The following is a 13,801-nucleotide window of genomic DNA, read 5'->3' on the forward strand; positions in this document are numbered from 1 at the left end:
AATTATTACTCTTTCCAAGAGTAATAACAATCACCCACTTTCTTTGAGAGAAACATTTTAGGCTTTGGTATTTTGGCTCCCGAGGGCAAATCCTGCATCCCTTTCTGGAGACGTCCATCTCGCCAAGTCTCAGCATCTAAAAAAGGGGTGACAACTTGTTAATGGTACGTATCCAATGGGAGCTCATGTCCTTGGAATTGAAATGCCTTCAACAGGTGGAATGAAATGTCCTTTGGGGTCCTTGTTTTCTGCTCCCTTTTATCAACTACTGCCCAGACAGCTACCTTTGCCTACATGCCCAAATCAAGAAAGCTAAAGTCAAGCAAAGTGGTTCTCAGCATTAATAGTCAACTGCAATGAGCGTCACTACAAATGAGACATTGGTGGTCTCAGAAGGAAACCACAGGAGCAGAACAGGGCTTTTGGGGAAGATTTCCTCCAAACTCACACTCAGAATAAGGACTCACTTTAAAACTGTGATTTCTTTATTCTGCTCCATCCAATCTCTCTTTATAGAAGTGATTCTCTGGGGGATATACATTGGATTAAGGAAAAGAAAGGAGAGGAAAATCAAGTGTTTGTGAGACAGAAAAATTGGTAACATAAACAGATATTTATTAAATCATCAGTGCACTGATGCTGAAATTTCCTAATCCCATTCTAACATACAATTCAAACAACTCCTTTTGAAAGGGCTAGCCACACTCCTGCTGCAGGTGCAAACAAAAGAAAGGAATTAAAATTGAAACCAGAATTTTACCCTTTTGTGAGTTCACTCCTAACACCCCTCTTGGAAACCCAAGTGATGCTATCACTCGAGACGAACGCTGGGATTCGGTGTTGTGCTTGCAAATCAATATGCATTTCAAACAGGGATTACCCTACGCTGCTGGCAAGCACTGGACTGAAAACTACCCAGACTGGAGTGTTTGCTCTTCAGCCACAGAGCAAGGTTAATTAAGATACATTAAAACCAGTAACTAGGAACCCAGGGTACAGTCTGAAAGCGTAGAAGTATGTGCCAGACCGGCACTCCTGTTACTGCCTGGTATTGCGACAGAGCCGTGGTCGGGGTGTCCAAACCCATTTTTAAAGTGTTTTAAAAATGCAAAACATCAAGATTTTTAGAGTTTCTGTTTGTTTGGCATAGGATTTATATTCAAACAGCTTAATATGAAATATCACGATGGCAAAGTTGTTGTGATGCATTGCGCTGGGTACGAGCCCTCCTCAGTGTGTGAGAGGGGAGCATGGCGGGGCTGAGGAGCTGGGCCAGAGCTTTGCCACGTGCTGGGAAATCATGAAATGAATATCAACGTCCCTCATGTACACCGAAAATCATTCTCACCAGCAAGGCCTGGGCAGGGCTGGATGGGGGATTGTCTGGTGTTTTGCCTCAGAAGACTCTCATGCCAAGAGAAGACACATTCTTGCAAAAGTAATGGGGCGAAAAGATCTGCCTGCACTCAGAGAAGGAAAAAGAACAGACAGATCTGGCTGAGAGAGTTAAAAAAAAAAAAGCACAAAACCCTCAATACCCCACCAAGGTGCTAAAACCTCAGTCAAGTGAGAGGTTGACAAGGGATCCAGGTTGATAAATAAACAGAAAGGAGTTCTCCCTTGTAAAACCTGAATGACAAAGAGAGAAAACCAGGCACTGGAGAGTGTCCCTTACCATTTTCATCACAAAAGCTGATGATGCAGGGGAGGTTTTAATATGGCAACAAGTCTGACTTTCTCTCCTTTCTACCTCCTTTTTTTCTCCTTTTTTTTTTTTTCCCTTCCCCTCCCTCTTCCAAACAGAGAGGACAAGAGGTCATATCCCCAGGGTTTAAAGAGACACTTCTCCCCCTTCCAGGGAGGGTGGATGTTCTTTCAGCCTGTTTACAAATTAGTCGAAGTTATGATGTCTTAATGTAGTTGCCGGGTGGCCACCTGTCCCCGGCTTTCTTCTGGTGCTTTGACTTCATGTGCAGGAGTGACACCTGCAGATGGTTTCTTGCCCAACATCTAAGGCCACTACCAAAATGGGGCAAAATTCTGTGAGTTAGGTTCTTTGAGCCCATTTTACTCCGGGGTAAGCAATAGTGAAGACTGGAGATCAGCACATGGGTCTGCAAAGTCCGTGGGGTGCTTTGAGGACGGGTTGTGCTCCCAGATGGTGTGTTGGGTGCTGTACGGACCTGAGGGACACCCCAGGGAGGGATTTCTGCCAGGGAAATTGGAGTATGGTGATGTACGGGAGCAAAAGCAGGGGCTGCATCACTCTGGTTTGCTCTCAATCTAGTGTTTGCAGGACCAAAATTAAGCCCAGATCCTTCCTTTCTTCACACTGCTTTCAGACGTTGTTTCAAAGTGCTGGGCATGAAGTAAAGTGGCTTAAGCAGAAAGTAGTTCAGTGGGAAACAATACTAATGATGCTCGGTGTCCCCCATACCTTCCCCCTTCTTATGTACGTTCTCTGGTGCCTAGTAAAGTTTGAGCTCACATCGCAGCCCTTTTCTCCCAGGGGGAAAGGAGGGAAATGCAGTAATAAGGTCTTTCCACCCTACCTGTACATTTATTTTCATACACCTTAATCTCTCTGAAACTTTTATCTTTCTGCCAAATTGCGCTGGGATTGGCCGAGGGGTTCAGAAGTTGGAGGGGAGGAAGCGAGTGGATAGAGGCACACAACATAATCAGCTAAACCAAAGTTTCTCAAGTAAACCAGACTTCAAATGCGTTGCAGCGCTTTACAAGTCTTGCAGGAGCTCCTTACAAACCCGAGTCGTGAGCCAGAACCCCCCATTGCCAGGCACTGTATGAACATATTCCTCAACACAATCCTTTCCCCAGGCCAGCGCTCAGGAGTTTAAAACAAGAAGTTTGAGGCACAGAACGTTGGCAAGCACTCGCTTTTCAATATGAATGTAGAGCAGCTCCCTTAATGTGGGTTGGATTTGGCTGGATTCAGCAAGAGAGCAGAGCCGGGCTCTGCTGGAGTTGGCTTTTTCATGGGAATGGCAAGGAAATCACAGGGCTTGAAGAACTTTGCCTCCTAACAGCCCTACTTGGCTTCGATCCTACCCAGAAATCCCATTGGTTCTGTGGAGTAAGAAGGGAGTAAAATCTGCAGGGCTTGGTCCCATCGGCAACTGCTTAAATTTTTTTTTTTTAAATATTTTGTTTTCCCCGAGAAAAAAGGGTTATCCTCTTTCTCTGAGACCAAACCAGGTAGAAAAAGTGCATAGGCCTTCACAGAGCAGTGGGTTACCCATATGCTGGTGTCACACCAGGGATGAGCTTGTACAAAACACCTTTACCTACTAAGGCAAGTGTTAAACCCTGGAGCCTGCGGTGGGGTCCACTACACGGATTATTTCTCTTTTTAGGCAGTTGTTAAGTGCTGGTCAGTTCTTTATAGCCCTGACTTATTGGTTTCAGGCAGGACTTCCCAGTTACCAGTGGACTGGAGGGGTGAAATACGTTGTGGCCACAGCCCTGTTGTAGGTAGGGACTGCAGAGTGTTGGGAATGTTTGGGTCGGTTCAAAAGTCCTGGCTCTCCTGGAAGGAATTGGCCCATCGTTTCTCAACCCTGCATTTACCAGAAAAGGGACTGCTCTGCTCCCATCCCCGGGCCATGGTGGCAATACTGCCTGCATTGGAGAGGAGTGAGATCTTCAGCCACCTGCTTGGAAAGCCCTGCAGATAGTTCATGGCTGCTGAGTCCTCTCTTGAGATGCTTCTTCATCCTCTCCTCACCTTCTCTCTCCCTCAGTGGACTCCTTGAAGCTAAAGCTGCACAGGTCTGAACCTGCAAATTCAGAAGACATCAAGCAATAAACCATTGGCACTCCAGACATCAGGAGTCAGCTTTTTCTGCCTCTGTTTCCTTCTCCTGGAACTTGTAAGGTTTTAAGGAATCAAATATATTTGGAGTCATGAGTGACTTTCTAGTTTCTGAACATTTAAAATAGTTGGGGAATATTGTTTCTGAAACACTTTGCACACCACGAAACTTGACGTATGTCTGCACAAAATAGCATGACTCCAGAAGCTGGGGTGTTGAGGAGAAAACCAAAAATATCCATCAAGTATTGAGATATTTGGTGATTTCATTTGCAAATACAGACATATGGGGAAGTAATGCATGAAATGGAGAAAGTGACAGGTATATTCAGACGGGGTAGGCAAGACTGTTCATAAAGAATGCAAAGTTTTTAAAATTTTTTCATTTTTGAAGAAAATTCTATTTGCTTGCATCTCCCATCATTTATTTGCAATTCTAGCATCTCCTTGAAGCACTTTTGAAGAGCTGGGCAATTGGAACAAGTCCCCACTACCTCCTTGTAGCCAGTTAAAGGAAGGTGTGGGGGAACTGATGGAGGGAGAGGACAAAAAAATATATTGTCCAAACTGCCTTTTTGCCCCACCTCTCCATCCAAAGTCTGCCTGGCACTTCCTGCACAGTTTTGGACATAGCAGATTCTGGAGCTCCCTTGGTTGCAGGGGACAGTGAGCTTTAGGAGGGTGGACAGAAGGAAGTTCTCATCTCAGTTAAGCGGTTGGAAAATGCCCTAAAGCAAAGGCCCCTGTGACCTTGTTTAAAGCTACTAAGTGTATTTCCCAGTGTAAGGTTACAGATGAACAAAGGGCATCGGTGGCTTTGCAAGGGAGAGGTAGATGACAAGAGAAGGTTAAATCCTTTCTCCTTTTCCAGTATAGGGTTAGCAGAAAACGAGAGGCTTCTTGGACCTGTGCAGGTTGAGAAATGTAGCATTGTCTTCGATGGTTAGAGGAAACATACTCTCATGAGCTTTGCACCATCAAACAGCATAGCACATCATTTTAATTTACTTTAAACTCATCCTTTTACGGTTTACTTGATAACCCTTCTTAATGCCATTGTCCATCATGGACTAGATGATGAAGCAGGGCCATCATTGCTCAGTCCCTGGGGTTAATCACCAATGCATCCCTAAACACATACAACACTCCATGTCCTCCCTGGGTCCATGGACAACAGCTGACAAAGGGTAAAAAAAGCCTCCTAAGCATTTTCAAGGTTTTTGCATCATCTTGGATGTAAAACAGTGGCATGTCACCTTCTTTAGCCTGTGAATTACTGCAACACCATGGACTATGAAATGTGGGATAGATTTCTCAGGGTCCAGGGGGAGCATGGCTCATGGAGAAACCAGCAGTTATGCTGAAGAAAGAAACAGCAAAACCAGAAAGAAAACGCTGAGCTATTCTGAGGGAGATGGAAAGATTAACAGATGGGAAGAACAGAGAAAAAGAAAGGTAAAAGTGTGTGGACAAGAGGGAAAATGTCGGTTTGTATTAAAGAAGGTAGAGGAAGAAGGAACCATGCAAGTCAAATATATTGGTTAAAAAACGGCTTATGGACAGAGCAACGAAGTGGTAAAAAAAAAAATCTAGTGATGATTTAGACTAATTGGTGTTCGATTAGCATTGGGCAAGTGAGACTAGCTGACAGCATCCAGTACAGGTAGCAGGTGATGTTGCCTTTGAAGAACCTAGATTCATGGTCACCACACAGGGCTTCTCCACGGACTGCCACCTCTTCGAAAAAGGCTGTTGTCCTCGATGGACAGCTCCCTGTGCAGGAATGATCTTAAAAAAAAAAAAAAAAAAAGAGAGAAAGGGAGTCAGAATACATCTAGGAAGGAAGTGGGAATAATGCTGAGAGTATTTGTTGCCTAAAATGAAAACTTTATCCAGCTCCAGCCATCCTCTCTCAAAATAGAAAAAAACCAGCAGAGAAAGACAGAGAGAGAAGAGGAGCAGATTAAAAATATCAGGGTTTACTTGCTGAGGGGCGGTGAGTAAGAGATATACAACATAATCAACAGGGTAGACATCAGTCAAGAAGCTATAATTTGTTCTGACTCACGATACTGGCCCAATGGAATTAAAAGCAGCAGAATTAAAACCAGTAGAAACAGATGCTTTTATATACATAGCTAATGATTAAACTGAGGAACTCGCTGCCACAAGACAGCACAGGCATTTAGCAGGATTAAAAAAAAAAAAATCCTGTAAGAAATGAAAAAGCAGTTTTATGGTCTGATAAATCAAATAATTCCAGATGATGAGATTATGTTTAGGAGAAGTGTTGTAATAACACCTCCAGCATGGCTTGGAGTCTCTGTTTCGGGCCTCTTCAGAGGTCCCTGGAGGATGTTCAACCCTGGCTTGCATTGGCTCTGGTTTCGAGCATCTGTAAGGCTGCTTTGTGATTCCCAAAGTGATGGCACTAGGTCACAGATGTAGATTAAATGGAGGTGAGCTTGCAAATAAATTTCTTTTTCTTCCCCCCACACTCACCATACTGGTACACAAGCATTCACTGACTACAAGGCATAAGTGTAGAATATTAATGGATATTATCTTCAAAATTAAAAATCCCCACGCCAGATGAGCACCCACTGTCCTATGCCCACCCAGTGTGTACCCCAGGTGAGGTCCAGTCTCAGCTGCTATTAAAAGCTTGTGGATCTGACCACCCCCCAAAAAACTACACTCAAACAATTCAATCTCGACCCTGTATTCAGACAGAAAATTAACAAGGCCAAATCAGCCAACCCCCTTTTTGTTTGGTTTTTAAGAATTAGTGGGTCAGATTTGGACAGGAAAATACACCTCCGTCTTGAAAATCACCTTGAGACGTATCTTGTGAAAAATACAAATTTTCTCACTATTAGTAGGGTAGGCCCTTACAGTCCTGACCACCATGACAGCCTTACTCTGTGGGACAGATTAGGTGTTTTTCACAACAACTATTTGGATTCTGATGATTTTTTAAAACTCTGTCTCAGGTTTTTCAAGAAAAATTGGAGAATGTGATGTATGTTCCATAACTGTCAAAAAAACCCTATTTTTAAGACTTTTTTTTCCTTTCACAGGGTTGTCTGTATTGCATTGGCCACCGCCGTGGGCTTTCAGTGCTTGTGTGCTGCCCTTGCAGAGGAGAGGGCAATGCCCTCAGATGGGGAGCAGACACTTTCCTTCCCCCACCTCCTCTCTTTCCCCCAGGATGCTTCAGACAACACAGTGGGCAACATCTTCTCTTCTTCTGGCCCCTTGCACTATCAGAGACACTGGGATGCCCACTCGAGGTCACAGAGGAACCCCACCCCTGGTAGAGCTGGAAAGACCTGTGCCACACCCCAAGCCGAGTACAAATTCAGGAGAGAACATGCCCAGGGTCCACCGATGCTCTGTGTTCAAACAGAAAGGCAAAGTGTCATGTTCGGATGTGCCTTCAGCATCTCAGACCCAGCTCTTCAAAGATGTCAACGTGGTGGTTAACCAAGGAGAGATAGGTTCCTCCATGTCCTGAGGCCCAGATTCTCAAAGGTCTCTTTACATTGCCTGAGGCTCTTCTATGACAGGAGATAAATATACGTGGTGAGAATGCTAGCATTGGGCCAACCATAATTGATCAGATTAGTTGTCTGCCTCACTTAATAGCCATCCACAAACTGTGCCCAGTTAAGGGCTCTGCTGGAGAATGATCTTGTGGGAGACTGCTTACACACAACAGTGATGGGTTGCTTTCTGCCAGGCAACAAGGATGCTTCTCACCTTGTCACAATGTTATTTTTGGGTTTTTTTTTTTTCCCATTTGCTTTATATCTCCTATGTTTTTGTAATGAGGATAAACATGTAATCCATTTTTGGTACTGAAATAAATGTCTGGCAGTTGTCTTGTCTCGATATCATGCAGCAGTGAGTTCCACTGGTGAACGATGTGTGGGGAAAACTTCTTGCTTCAAAAGTCTTCAGCAGTGTAGAAGCTCACCTGTAGTGTCTGGAACAGCACTGCAACCTTTTAGTCAATGATTCCCAAACTGTTAGCCACAAGCGTGTCCTGGATGCGACTACAAATGTGGGCTTTACAGAGGGAAAAAGGGGTCACCAGCAAAATGCTTTGCTACCCCTCCCTTACTGTCAGCGTAAGACGATGATTGGGGGATTCCCACGGGTCAGGGACAGCACCAGACATGCTGAACTTCATGGCTTTGCATGCATTCCTGCACTGGGGAGAGGCCAGCCAAGAGGTCAGGCCTGTGTGAAGGGGATGCAAACTCATGCGTCCCAAGGAAACAAGATTGTTCAGAGATGTGGTCGAGCCCCGTGTCTCTGAATGATCTCAGACCATCCCATTTCATCTGCTGCCAGAGTCCCTGGAGCTACAGATCTAAACGTCTGGCAGGATCCCTGTGTCCTGTGCTGATGCAAAGCTAATCCAGCCACACTACAGCACTGAGTGGGCAGCAGCCTGTAGCTGCTGCTGCTCCTGGTGGTACCCCGTGAGCAAAGGTGGGGAAGGAGTGCGAAGTCCCCAGCTCTGACTTGCCATAACACATTGATCTGAAATCACTCTTAACTGTTGAAGAAGGAGTTTCATTGTTTCACCAGGTATCTTGTCCTGCTGGGTTACTGATCAGCACCTGTCCCAGCAGCCCACCAAAATATCCTCGCTGAGAATCCTTGTTCCAAGTGGTTCTGATATCTTCTGACCCTTAGGTAGCCCATAGATGTCAAGAGCTGCCAAATGTAAACAGCCACTGCCATCTAGTGACCATGGAGCAGCTCACAGCTCCTGGAAAGCTTTTCTTCCTTCCTGAGGGGCAACTGCAAGCGGACGTGGGAAAGAGACCACCAGTCAACTTCAGTCAAAGACCTATAAGCCTGTGTGTAGGTACAGGTGAGGCTGATTTAGGGTTGCACCTGGAGACAGCGTTTCATTGTCCTTCAGCTTGCCATTTCTGGAGCAGGTGGGAAAAGAAAATGCTCTTCACTGATGTGTCCTTAATAGCTACCATGTCTGGGGACTTTCACTAGCTGCTCATATCCTCAGCAAAAGCTGTCCTGTCCATAGAGAGGTTGATTTGGGGCATTTCTGCACCTATTGCCTTTTCAGCTGCTACAGTTGTCCTTTCTGCTCAAGCTAGAGCTGAGCCATGGAGATGCATCCAATGGTTTCACTTGGCAGAGCATTAAAATCATTAAATTAACTGGTAGCCTTGTCTTCTGCACTGTCAGGCCCACTGTTAGGAAGGACTGTGGGGTGGGGGGGGGGGGGGGTGTGTGTCTATTTTACAGCTGCTCATCCTCAGCTTTTCATGAGATGAATTACTTTAGGGTGGTCCCAAGCCACTTCTCAGAGTCCAAATTTCAGCCTCGCTCTCAAAAAGCCGTGGGATGGTGGATTAGAAAAACAAGACTCAAATCACAGTTTGTCCCTGGATCTTTCATGGTGAAAGCTGAGGTTAGGCTGTGTTATCGCTCTCCATTGCAGTGTTTCTGAGAAAGCCGAAACCGAGCTAGCACAACATTGTGTAATCACGTAATACTGCACGGAGGAGGAAAAGGGGTGGATGAGCAGCTCTTCCAGGCTGGGACAATTTTTTATTTTACATCTACACACAGCCTGGCAAAATGCAGCTGCAACCCAAGGTTAAGTGTGCTGGTAGTGCAATGTCGGTGCATCTTCTGGAGACCTCCCTGTCCAAAGCAACCCTAAAATCCGCTGTTACGCTTTGGCCGGCTGGCGATCCCCAGGCCGTGTGCTGCCTGCCGGCTGGTGCCAAGTTGGGATAGGTCTCATTTGCCAGAAGATGGCACTGGTTCTCCATGGAGCTGCATGTGGGAACAGGTGTATCCCCATCCCAGCAGCTCGTGCTCCTCAGTTTGTGTTAAAGCCCTTCCCCAAGACACTCTTTCCCGAGCATTCGGTGGGTTGCTGGCTTATCGGGAACACAAGGGCATCTTCATCCCCACCTGGCCAAAGCCCAGGTCCTGGAGATTCCCATCTCCTTCTACATAAAGAATGAAGAACTGGCAGGGTGGATTCCTTGTTTATAAACACATTAGAAAGATGCCTCTTTTTTTCTTCCTGTAGTATTTCACTCCCTCATGACAAAGTCTTGCTTTCTTAAGAAGAAAAACCACCTGAAATAAGTGTATTCAGCTTGGTATGGACAAGGACACTTTCTGGTTAATTGCTATTGATCTCTATACTTGCAGCTAAATGGCAGCCACTGGCGTTGTACATTGCTCATTCCAGCAGATGCTGGGGCCCACGCCTGCAGAAGTCCACAGAAATCATAAGAGAAGGAGGAGACTGAGGGCTGTTATCCAGTGGCAGATGAGCAGTTTGCATGATTTCAGCGTGGTCTGAAGATCACTGTGCTCCGGATCAGTCATGTGGCCAATAGATGGGGCCATTTCCACACCTTCAGGTCCACCAGAGCAGGTTCTCCCAGTGCCCACAGGGAGGAGGTTCCTTTGTCTGTGGTATGAAGGCTTCCTATGCATCTGGTTAGGAAATGTTGTCAGGAGGAAGGTCAACCCTTGGGCTCTCCTTCTTCCCTTTGCAAAAGACCAGCAGACACGCAGGAGCAAGCCTCCTGTTGCTCCACTTCTTTCCCATGATAAAAACCTGCCAGTTCTCCCAATAAAGCCAGGAGAAACTATCTGAGGGTAGCATTGGTTCCTCAGAGAAGGAAGGCTTGCCTAGCCTGCCAAAGCAGGGGATCCCAGCAGGGAACAGTACTGAGCTTTTCCCAACGCTTTCCACACCCACCAGGGCCAAAGGCAATGCACCCACTCCATCTCCAAACTTTTGTCCTGTAGTGATGTTGGACTTCTCTGTGCTTTAAAGAAATCAAGCTATTAATAATTTCATGACTCATGGAACTTTGAAGAGATCAGGTGCTCACTGATGAATCACAGGATTCCCAGACTGGCATGTGGGATCAGCAGTGGATCCATCAGAATGGCAGAAAAACTCAGTTCTCCCACATCCGGAAAAGGAGAGAAAATGAAGAAACGCTAGACAGAGAGGAAGATAGGAGCTCCTCTTTTATTCCAGTTTGAACAGTCATTTTTGATCCCTTCTGCATCCACTTCAAAAAGCAGAAATAAAGGCACCCACAGCTGAATTGCCCTTAGACATGATGCAACGGCCAAGTGGAAGACAGTAGTGCTTTGGCTTGCTTTGGCTTGCTAGCTGTATTGTGGTGAGTGGATTTCATTGTGTGGACCTTTGAAACATTGCTCTTGTCTTGCAAGGGAAAAAAAAATCCCCCAAACCAAGCAAAAAAACCCCAACATCAAAGCACAGCCCAGCAAGCTTCAGTTTTAATACAGGGCATTTCTGAGTCACCCAGCCATAAGCCAGCAGCACAGGTGAGTGCTAGTCCTTTATTTTTACATGGCTACTGACAGTCATACTTGTGGAAATATTTCTGCTTCCAGTCTCGGGTCCCCTCATAGCATCCCTATTGTTGCTCAGAAACCACAGCAAGACACCGGAGCGTGGCACTGGTGTCCATCAAAAAGGAGATTTCAGCAGGACAAGATGGCTCAGGACTTCTGCCATTGATATACATCATATACACCTATAAGACCAAGCATCCAATCAGTGTTGCAAGCCTCTGAACATCTGCACACTGCAGATTTGGGTAAACGTTCAGCTGAGCAAACCCTCCCTTCCTAGAGGAGTGAACTGCATTCACTTTTTCAGAACATGTAGAGGTAGACTTTCAAAGAAACCTTTCCACCTTCTGGAGAGAAGATTATTCCTGGCTGCCAAAAATAAGAAAAAATCTTTTCCCACTCTTTGTCTTGGGCTTCTTGGGGAGAAAATACCCAAACTTTGCACTGTAATGAATATTGTATCATTACTAGTTTTTCTCTTCCATCAGTCCCCATGTCCTTCATCTTCTCTCAAGGCCAACTGGTTCGCACAAGAGTATTCTCAGGCTCTAGGCTCCTACTATTGCTTCTGTCCAAGACTATAAGGACACTTACTCTCAGCATCAAGGCCACCTTCCGCAGCTAAACCTTCATTCATTATAAAAGCATCTGCTGCTGCAGATCTATTTCAGCTCTTTCCAGCCTGCCAGTCCCAGGCTTTGCTGCAACTTGCAATTGCATGAGACCTTACAAATTTCAGAATGGCTTTGCTTCAAGACAGAACCTGAAGGAAGGATGGCCTAGGTCCAGCCTGTACTAAAAGTGCCAACAAACCTTGGCTAACTTCTACATACTTTTGAGGATTTAAAGCCAGTGGGTAAAATAGATCAGAATTATTGTTATCTGCCCAACAGCAAAGGCCAGCAGAAACATGCACTTGGAAACTGCACATGCAGCTTTTTAACATGCCATGGTGGAGGGAACGAAGGGCTCACAGACTCCTTTCTGCAGGAACCTCAACTGCTGCACCCTTCCCTGAACGTGGGATGGCACAGACCTATCGAGACACCCACATCAACCCCCTCCTGCCACCATCATGGAGCGTGGAAACCCTGTCCCAACCCTGTCCTAACAGGGCTGGGATTAGGACTGCAATTAATACTAACTGCAGAAAGATAGAATGATTCAAGCTAGTACAGATCTTAGGAGCTGTCTGGTTGAGGGAGGGGTGAGGACAGAAGTTGTGGGGAGACGGACGGGAGACACTTGTTTGGCCTGGAGGTGGGATGCAGAAAGAATGTGGGAATAGAGGAAAGGGAAGAACTGGGCTGATAAAAAGGTTAAGAAGGGGATTAAGAGAGGCTTATGCGAGCTGATCACGATGATCTTTGTGTTTTCCATTCACGTTACTGTTTGCCTGGCTCCAGCTCACATTAACAATCTACATTGTGCTTAAGCAGCACAAAATCTCTCAGTAGATAACCTGAAGGAGACCCATGGCATAAGGCAGATGGACCATGGTGTACTGCTCATTGCCCATGCCTCATCCATACAAATCATAATGAGACCGTGGTCATGTAGTGGTCAAGTGGGCTCACTCTTGACAGATAATGTAGGTGCTCTCTATCATTTCTTTCCTGGTGAAATCAGCATTTTTCATGTTTGAGACATCTGAATGTGAAAAAGCTGCATCTCCTCTCACCCACAGGAGCACCAGAAAATGTCTTGTGCTCCCTAAATCTTGATATCCCTCTGAACTTGCAAGAGGAACCATCTTTGGAGTGTTGCGCTGCAACTGCTCATAAATCAGCAGTACGATGGCATGTTTGAGAGTGGATGCTTCATTGGTTAGTCCCTGAACTATGACCTAATATGTGTGAATGCTGACAATGATTTACAGGCCAGGATTGGTTTGCATGCCCACACACACACACACAATCTCACAGGTGCCAAAATGCCCTTGCATTCTGGCTGCTATGCACTCCCCTCCATCCCCTGGGGTGCCCTGGCATGGGACGGGTTCTATTTCTCTGGTCCAGTGCCACCAGCTGTGCAAGGTGAGGATAAAGAGCAGATTGCTCCCCTCTCTTTCCTCAATGAGGTTTAGCAACAACCGAAACAGGGGAGAGGAGAGGAGGGCAGACAGGTGACGGGGAATCAGCTGCAGGAGGAACCTGGGGTGAACCCTGCACATCACTTGTGAATGCCTGCAGCAATTTTAGAATGCTATACTGCATTTTGAACTCACGTATGCCAGGCTGGCCGCAATGCTGGCTGTGTTTGCTCAACAACCTGAGGTCTGAGCCAGCACCCTGTGGCAATATCCGTGCCACTGCATAAAACATGATAGAGCATGCCCTCTGCATCTGAGGGCAAGTAGCAAGGCACAAAGCCCATCCAGACATCTGCATGGTGTCCTCCCTCCAAATAGACTGGCTGCCCCAAACTGGCTCCTGGGAAAATTATATTTCCCCCAGAAATGCACTGGAAGGTAAGAGTGCCCAGCAAAAAACTACATACTCATGTACATATACATGCACACACGTACTCTCACCCTTTCCTCCAGATGTACACATGTGCTAGTTT

The sequence above is a fragment of the Opisthocomus hoazin genome, chromosome 4 (genome assembly GCF_030867145.1).
Source record: "Opisthocomus hoazin isolate bOpiHoa1 chromosome 4, bOpiHoa1.hap1, whole genome shotgun sequence".
Lineage (NCBI taxonomy): Eukaryota > Metazoa > Chordata > Aves > Opisthocomiformes > Opisthocomidae > Opisthocomus > Opisthocomus hoazin.